At 44.4% G+C, this 8,914-nt stretch overlaps 1 pseudogene; it reads right to left on the reverse strand.

The window, feature by feature from the left end:
* Positions 1-3,620: 3,620 nt before the first annotated feature.
* Positions 3,621-6,023, reverse strand: LOC142422694 (holocytochrome c-type synthase-like; annotated as a pseudogene).
* Between the last annotated feature and the right edge of the window lie 2,891 nt (positions 6,024-8,914).

Genomic DNA, 8,914 nt, shown 5'->3' on the forward strand with positions numbered 1-8,914 from the left:
TTGTCATCAAACTGGCAACCCCACACATAGCCCCATGTGTCACAGGAGGAGCGGTTTCCGCACCTGTGGCCCTTCATGCTGGTAGGGATGTTCATCATCTCCCGTGATAACACTCAGTCTTTTGCAGTGCCTCACTGGGTTTTCATCTGCTACGTTCACAAAGACATTGCCAAATCTTTCTTCTTATTGTGTCTTATTCTGTAACCTCTACTGAAAATTATTCCTCATGATACTAGAAGTACTGGTAACATAGATTCAAGGAGCATAGCAACACACAGGCACCATAGTACAACAAACTGAGACATCGGTGGTTGATGTTTACATATCTGTGGACTCAAAAAATCGTGTGTGTTCTATTTCTTGTTTTAGTTATCCTTAATATTCTCTGTCTACGTGTCAGGTATTATGCTAAGCACAACGAATGAAATGTCTTATTTAGATACAGTCATGTATCATATACGAGTATATTCAGCTGAAGAAACTGAGGAACACGGGTGTTGGTTTTATTTCCACCAGAACACTGCACCTTCATCTGCCTGAGCCCAATGCCTAACTTCTTAACTCTGACAGCATGTTGCCTGAAGACCACCCATCCACGTGTTCATGAAACCTGAAGTTGAACCCAGGATCTCTGCCTTTTTAGTCTCTAACCCATTATGAGGCCAACCATGAGGGGAAACAAAATAGTCAAAGAGATGTGCACTGCCTACCAAGGAGATTCCCCCCACCTGGACTAGTCCCCAGAGTCATATCCCACCGTGGCACACACACACTGCAAGTGCAAAAGCTGGGGCGTCCAGCTCCAACATCAGTGCCATACCTGCTCCATCCAATAACCTACTAAATCATCAGATTCGGTTTCCAGTGTGCTAACATTCTTTCTCTGCATTCGCCTGGCCTCTCGTGAGGCTTTCATTTGACCCTGTCCCTTCTAACTAAAATCACATATGTGAGAATGGCATTCTATTTCGTCACAGCTAATAGCCAGACTATGAAATCATCCAGTAAGCAACTTGCAAGTCATGTGAATCAGTCTTAATACATTTGCTTCATTTTTATAACCCTGGAGATGGAAGCAGGGCCATGAGGTGAATGAAGGAGAGGACTCTTGCTGGGTATTGCTTACTGTGTCCCTAGATAATTGTAGTCAGAGAGGTCCAGGTCAGATTAGAAGCAAAATCTCTTTGAGAGGCTGGGACATAACAGAGGCCCAGTAAACCCATATTGGATTGATTATAAGGCAGGAAGTAAAATCTGACATGGTTGACACTTAACACCCTCACCACATCCTGTCTCCTAGACGACGGGAATAAAGATACTGTATTTTCAGTGGCACTGACATTTTTATTCCTCTTACTGAAAGGGGAAACAACATTCTGGGATAGGTTGAAAGGATAAGGAAGCAGAGAATGCCTTCACAGCCGTTGGGAAGAAAGAAGATTTGAGTCAGCAGTTGTATGCGGAAGGAAGCGTCATATTGTATACTGAGTGAAGCTAACTAACATAGATTCAGAATGGTTTGGATGAGGGGAAGAGAGAGAAAAAAAAGATTAGTAATTCACAACAGAAAAATCCAGTGTGGATTTTTTCATGACATGAAATGGTTGAAACATTTCAGTGTTTTCGATAACAATGGCTCAACAGCTGCCAAACTGAAGATATTTTGAAATTGTTAAGGTCACTTGAGGTCATCAAGAATAGAAACACACTTATGGGCATTTAGTTTAATCACACATCTCGACTTAGTAAATAGAGGACAGTTACTAATAATATTAATTGGAGGCCTGGATAAGTGAGTGGATCATTCCACTCACTCCCCTGCCCCAAATAAGGAACAATTCTAAAGCACTGAATTCTCTCGAGTAAATATTCTTCCCATCTATAGAAAAGATACACCCATGTTTCTCTCAGTAACCCATTTAACTGCATGTATAGCACGGAATTATCTTTCTTGCTATTTCTAATCTAAACCTCTCACTAAAATTTATGATCATCTCCTCATATTCTATATTGATTTTAAAACATACTCTAATTTGCTGAGGTTCAGGAAAACAAAACAACTAATCTTTACCCATGTGGGTTCGGCAACATACTCCATATTTCATTTTTGTTTCTTTGTTAAGCTTTTGCAAAATTTTCACCCTTTGTCTTTTTTTATGTTTAAATATGTTTTATTTGGAATAAACCATGGTGCATGAACTAGATCCCTAGTAGTAATTAATATCTCTTGACTTGCCCTGATATACAAACATTTTGAAATGTGTATTTATGGTTGATGGGTTTTCAAAACTTTATGTAACAAAATTGACACCACAGAGATATCTGGATTAATTGCCTATATACTGTCAACCAAAACATTAATACTACTACGGAGTTTCAGATAAATTATTTAGTATCACCCACAAACACGCCCCCATACACACACGAAACCAAACCAACAGTTGTTAACGCACTATGAGAATTAGAGCAATCCGTTTATAATTTACCAATCCAAAGAATGTCAACAGCAGATTTAGAATTTTCTTAAAAGAAACCTGGACTGACCCAGTGCTTTAGTTTCAACATTCTACATGGGGGCGGGGGAGGGAGGGAGGCGGATCTCAAATGATTCTTGCCAATTTAACACTCGAATGTGATCCAACACATTGTGTTCAAAAACTTGAAGGGTGGGGCCCCACGAGGAGGCTTCTGAGACGTTAGGGCAGGAACGGCTTTCGAGGAGAGAAGCAGGATGACGTTGGGCAAACTCCGCAGAAGCCATTTGCTGGTAACATTGGTGCATTAGAACAGAAGCTAAACAGAACTTTGTCCTACAAACTTAGATACGCGGTTCAAAGCCTGGCCCAACCATGCCGTATCTGAAAGGACAGGTTGTCCCCAACTGACCATGTAGTCTAGTTGCGCCCACACCCAGTAGAGACTGTTTTCCGGATGTCTCATCACCAGGAGTAAGCACTACAAACACCGCCCCCGGGCACAGTTGGCTGCTAGTGGCATTTGCAGATGTTTGATGTTATGATAGGCAAAGATACCGATACTCGAGGGGAATAATCATGCCCACAAAACAAAATGAAATCTTCTGTCAGAACAAACACAGATAGAATCCCCAGAACAAAACCACCACGAGAGGTCGGGGGCTACCGTGTTCTTCAGGTCCGGCTGAAGGTCTCCCGGGACGGGAATTGGAGACACATTTCCCCGTAGGCACGCCCTTTCGGCATGTTCACGTGTTGCTAATCTATTGAAGGAACTTTAAAAGCATGGGCGAACTTTCTAGAAAGGCACAACGGCCTCTTATTGAGGGTGCAGACTTTTAGTTTAAATAGCGGACAAGGTAAAGACCTCCTGAGCATCAACTTGACTTTCAGCATGTATGCATCAAGTATTTTTGAGAACACGTTCACAACAAAAACAAATTCCTTCACATTTTAAAAGAAGAGTCATTTTGCAGAAGCGGTTCAGACTTTTCTGGGTGCAATACTGCTGGTACAGGGGCTACCACTGAAGCCAAGGGTTGGGGTGGAGGAGAAAATATAGAAGAAGCTGCCCACAGCAACATGGGAAAATGGCAGCTAAGTGCCTGATCATCGACCTGAAACTCCCGTCACCATAAATGCAATTCAGTGCGGGGAAAACAGTTTAATCTCACTCATCCTGTCCCACATGGCTGAGAAGGAATCCCGGGCAGGATGGACATCTAAGACGGGGAACTGATGCTTCTTGTCCACCTCCCCGCCATCGTAGTGGTCAATGATGAACTCACCTTCTTCCCACCGGTTAATTATCCATTTATGATGGTCAAAGGGCAGTTTGTACCCCAGCCAGGAACGGATCCTTGTTCTTGGTGAATACTCTATCTTTACCCCCACACCAGATCAATGGTGGATTGCCAGGAGACGACCTGGTGTGCAGGGATTCCCACTTAAAGATCTCCTTGTAGGCCTGCTCATTACTCTGGTTGTGAATTCAAATGATAGCATACACGAGGGGATTAAAAAAAACCAGATAATCTTTTTCAAAGCTATGTATTTAAATTTTTTGCAAAACAACTATCACTTTCAAGGTACTCTCCACTAGACTTAATACATTTGTCAATTCTGCAATTCCATTCTTGGAGACATTTTTAAAACTCATCTGTTTGGCCGACACCACCTCCCTCACTTATTTCTTCACCCCTTGTACATCATCACATAGCTATCCTTTGATGTTTTCCCATCATGGACGGAAGCAAAAAGAAGCCCCATGGAGTGAGGTCAGATGGGTAAGGTGTGTGGGCCAAGAGAGGCTTGCTGGGTTTTGCCCAAAACTGGTGCACAGAAAAGGATGTATAAGCAGGTGCATTGTCGTGGTAACAAAACCAGTCTACACTCTGCCACAAATAAGGCATTTATTGTTGCGCACTGTTATGCGATCTTTTTTTAAAAAAAACATTTTATTAGGGGCTCATACAACTCTATCACAGTCCATGCACATACATACATCAATTGTATAAAGCACATCTGTACATTCTTTGCCCAAATCATTTTCTCTTTTTCTCCTCTTTTCTTTTTTTACATTTTATTAGGGACTCATACAACTCTTATCACAATCCATACATATACATACATCAATTGTATAAAGCACCTCCGCACATTTCTTGCCCCAATCATTCTCAAAGCATTTGCTCTCCACTTAAGCCCTTTGCATCAGGTCCTCTTTTTTTCCCCTCCCTCTCCGCTCCCCCCTCCCTCCTGTGCCCTTGGTAATTTATACATTGTTATTTTGTCATATCTTGCCCTATCCAGAGTCTCCCTTTGCCCCCTTCTCTGCCGTCCATCTCCCAGCGGGGAGGTCACATGTGGATCCTTGTAATCAGTTCCCCCTTTCCAACCCACTCACCCTCCACTCTCCCAGCATCGCCCCTCACACCCTTGGTCCTGAAGGTATCATCCACCCTGGATTCCCTGTGCTTCCAGCCCTCATATGTACCAGTGTACAACCTCTGCCCTATCCAGCCCTGCAAGGTAGAATTCGGATCATGGTAGTTGGGGGGAGGAAGCATCCAGGATCTGGGGGAAAGCTGTGTTCTTCATCGGTACTACCTTGCACCCTGACTGACCCATCTCCTCTCCTAAACCCCTCTATGAGGGGATCTCCATTGGCCGACACTTGGGCCTTGGGTCTCCACTCTGCACTTCCCCCTTCATTCAATATGGTATATGTATACACACACACACATATACATATACACACATGTATCTATTTTTTTGCATGATGCCTGTTATGCGATCTTATCAGAATCTCCAAAACCACTTGCACACTTGAGTTTTCCCACAGCACTGTCCTTGTAAGCTGTGCTCAACATCACAACAGTTTCTTTGGCATTTTTCCTGAGCAGGAAACAAAACTTCACAACCGCACATTGTTTTCTTAAATCAGCCGTCACAAAAAGATGAGATTTGAGCAAAACTGCTTCCCCCCCAAAAAAATCACTGTGACGAGGGAGAATCTTCCCACATCAGGCCACTTGGTGCACGAACTCAGAGTGCATTGCTAGGTGCTTGTCCAGTAGGACAAATGCTTATGCAAGTTATGCTCTGCCAGCACAAAATTCTGGTGTTTTGGGGGCTCCCCCTGTATGTTTCAGACTAGTAACCTCGTTTTTCTACTTCTACACTTTAACGTGGCATTCCAAAATACCTGCTCCGAGGGGTACACCCACTTCTGCTCTGAGTCTGAGCAGAATGGAATGGAAAGCTCCACTCTGACTGTCATGGAGGAAAGGGCTGGTCAGGGCCTGGCTTCTGATTGGGTGGTGGCATCAGATTGTAAAGACCCAGCTTCAAAGACTGGCGGCCTTCATAGGGCACTCTCCCCTTATTCATAGGCACACTTCTGGTGGGCAGGCATCTGGTGTGCTGTGCCCTCACCGGTGGTGTCCCAAGACTCTGGACTCACTGGACAATCCATCATTTTCTCTTCATGCATGGAGCACCTGAAGTGGGGGATGCTGTCTGATGATCTGAAGCACCTGCAATGTGCATGGCGACAGCGGGCCAAGATACCGACAAACCCATGACTGGAATCACAGGGCCGGCTCCAAATGATTCCGCTCCAGTCCCCAGATTCCAGACCCCGCCAACCACAACCAGCTGCCTCTCACCACCTCCTGGGATATTCAGAGCCGGTGTAGGAGTGCAGTCTGCCTTCCGTCTACAACCCAGGCCCAAAGCCGCAGCAAGCCACCATCGCTGCCGCCTTCCCCTCTACCTGTCAGCACCGTCGCCGCTGTCACGGCCAGTGCCTGCTTGTACCTCACCACCTATCTTATCATTGGGATTTACAAGGGGTATTGGTATTCAGTTCATAGTACCACCTTTGTCCTTCTCTCAAATAATTCTACGAAACCTTCTTTTCTCTCGTGATAGTGATTGCTTTCAGCCGTATTTCATTTGCCATGAATAGCCAGATTGAACCGCAGTGGAAGGCTGGGTTGTCCTGGGGTAAGATGCCTCACCCACCACGCAAGAGGTCTAGGTTTGATTCCCGGCCAGTGAACATTAGCACAGCCCCCCTGCCCCCTACCAGAGGCTTGCTGCTGCTGCGGTGCTACACAGCTTTTGCACTGATATTGATTAGTGAGGCAATCCTGGCGCTGCACTGCTGAAAATCCACCAGTGGACATCTTATAGGTCACAGCAATGCCGTCCCATCGTGCATGGAGCTCCTGGGACTCTGGGGACGACTCATGGGCATGCGTACCACTTTCTAACAGAACAACTTTCCTAATGGAACTGTGACCATCCCTGGGGGCCTCTTTGTCAGGAAGTCCCCTTTGAGGTCCACACTTGAAACAATCATACCTCCTGCTCATTTATTTTATTTTTCCTGTATTGATTAATAGTCACATTCTGTCCCAATCCTTTTACCCTGATGTTTCCCCTCTTTCCTAACATAGATTTGTATAAACACTGCCATTTCTTCCAGATGTCTGTCCCTCAAAACCCATCACAACACCGCGCCGACTTCTTGCTCCCTGTGAGAAGACTGGAGCTGGTTCCTGCTTGGCCTCTTCATCAGTAGAAACGTTGAGTCTACCTTGGCACAACTCTTCTGTTTGGGTCTTTGATTTGGTTTATCCAATTTTTCATTAAATTCCTTTGCTTATTTTTTGTCTACTCAGGACTTAATGATTCAATACTTGAAAATATCTACATCTTCAAAGCTAATGGCTTTGCCCTTTCCTGTGACAGCTTCCTTCTCTATAATTTCTTTCTTTCTTTTCATATGGTCCTTATTCTCAGAGAGTTCTGGGAGTAAAACCGAGAATTTCTCATTTCCCTTATCATAGTCTAAATCTCCTTATGATTTTGCAGAAACGTCCCCCTGCTGCCTTTACCACGGTGTGACCCAGTGCTCTTTGTGGTGTAGTGCTGCTGAGCCAGTTTTCACGCACAGAAACCTTTTGTCCCCCAGAAAAAAAAAACACTGCCTGGTCTTGCACCATCTTCACACCCATTGAAATGCATGAAGCTATTATTGCAGCCACTGTGCCAATCTAAACGAGACCTGCTGGTTATACATTGGGCTGCTGATCACAAGGACAGCAGTTCAAGTCCATTAGCCAATGCATGGGAGGAAGAAGAGGCTTTCTGTTCTTACAAAGATTCTCAGCTTGGGAAATCCGAGGAAGCAGTGCTGCTCTGCTCCGTAAGGTCTCTATGAGTCAGAATTGACTCGAGACCAGGGGTTTGGGGTCAATCCTTCTTGTTGAGGGTTTCCTCTTTTTTTACTGATCTGCTTTACCAAGAATGTTGCTTCTCAGGGACAGGTCCTTTTCAACACCATGTCCAAAAATATGAAGAGCCTCCCATCCTTGCTCTAAGGAGCATTCTGCTGTGCTTCTTCCGAGACAGGTTGGTTTGCTCTCATGGTGTTCCGTGATACTTTAATATTATTCACAGTGACCATGATTCTAAGGCATCAACTGTTCTGCAGTTTTCCTTATTCATTATCCAGCTTTCACGTGCATCTCAGGTGATAGAAAATGGAATGCCTTGAATCAGTTATACCTTAGTCTTTAAAGTGTGTCTTGCTCCTTAGCACTTTAAAGAGGTTTTGTGCAGTAGATTTTCCCAATGCAATGTCATTTCATTTCTTGACTGCTACTTCCAAGGCACTGATTACAGACCAACTAATGTGAAATCTTACCCACCTTCATCCTGGTGCATAACCACTATACCACCAGTGTGCTAGTCTTTGTAGACAAGAGAAGCAAATCCATAGAAAAGCATAAGGGTGTAAGAAAGAGTTTTATATAAAGGATAATTGTACATTAAGAAAGCATCCCAACCTAGCCCAGTTCAAGACCATACGTCTGATATTAGCCCATATATCTGATACCAATCTGTAAAGTCTTCTTCAGACTCATGAACACATGCAATGACACTGAATGCAGGATGATCACAGGCCACTGGGTAGAAAGTCTGACTCCAGTAGCATTGTAAGCATCTCAGCACTGGCAGGGGTTTCTATGTGGCTTTTTCAAGGCATGTGGTCTGTCAGCATAATGCAATGTGTCTTGTCCTCGGGGATGTCTTGCAGGGAGTGAGCAGAGAGAGAGAGGTGTCTCCTGCCTCCAAGGAGGAAATACAGGATTTCCCATAATTCTCAGGAGAAGGCCATGCCTACATGTCAGGGGAAGCCAGCCCCTAACACATCATTACGGGTCCGGTAGGCTCAATTGTACAACGATAAGTAAAGATCATAGTAAAGTTATAGAGAGCATGAGAGATAGAAGTGAAGTATAGAAATTTTTTAATGGGAGTCAGTCAACGATTCATGGTAGCATGCTCACCTCAGCCCCACTCAATGGTCCACGTGGAGGGAGAGAGTTGTTGCTTTAACGTTAGTCCAAGCTTTTTATATTCTCTAG

Source organism: Tenrec ecaudatus, chromosome 12 (assembly GCF_050624435.1).
Source record: "Tenrec ecaudatus isolate mTenEca1 chromosome 12, mTenEca1.hap1, whole genome shotgun sequence".
Classification (NCBI taxonomy): Eukaryota; Metazoa; Chordata; class Mammalia; order Afrosoricida; family Tenrecidae; genus Tenrec; species Tenrec ecaudatus.